Here is a 691-nt window from a genome sequence, read left to right on the forward strand (position 1 = left end):
GTGGGAAATAGGGATCACTGCTGTCCATTCCCCAACAATGCAGATTTCCCCTGCATTTGCACAAACACTTCTGCATTAACTTTATACTAGTTGCAAAAAAGCAAATAATTCATTTTTCCTTTTTTTTTTAGGACAGATTACTTGATTACGTATGAACAGTTTGAGAAATAAAATCAAATGAACTGAAATTTTCAGGATATTTTCTTAGAATATATATATTAAATTTGGACAACATCCTTAAGAATACAAACGACCTTTGATATTTTATTATTGTCAACTAATAATATATTGTTATTTTATACTCTGTACAAATATACCACAATGCCAGATTATTATTATTTGTATATTTATTTTTTTCCCCAGTCAAATCCAAAGTAAAATGTTACCTATGTAAACTTCTGAATTCTAAATATTGTACTACTTAAGCAATGCCATTTTATGGATGCTCTGGGATAAAAAATTAAATACCAATAAACTAATAAAATATTAATTTCAATAATCAATTTTTAAACCCATCCACCCATTCCTCCCTCTCTGTCCTGTATTTAATTGATTCTGCTTGTGCAATTAGACACACAGATTCTTGTGCCCTTGACCAGACCAATTATGTATTTCTTCAATGCTTTCCTAGCTTTGCTATTTTTCAAATTTTAACCCCTTGGAATGTCAATATAATCACTTTTTTTTTTTT

This window comes from Leptonychotes weddellii, chromosome 12 (assembly GCF_054177405.1).
Source record: "Leptonychotes weddellii isolate Sample4059 chromosome 12, ASM5417740v2, whole genome shotgun sequence".
Taxonomy (NCBI): domain Eukaryota; kingdom Metazoa; phylum Chordata; class Mammalia; order Carnivora; family Phocidae; genus Leptonychotes; species Leptonychotes weddellii.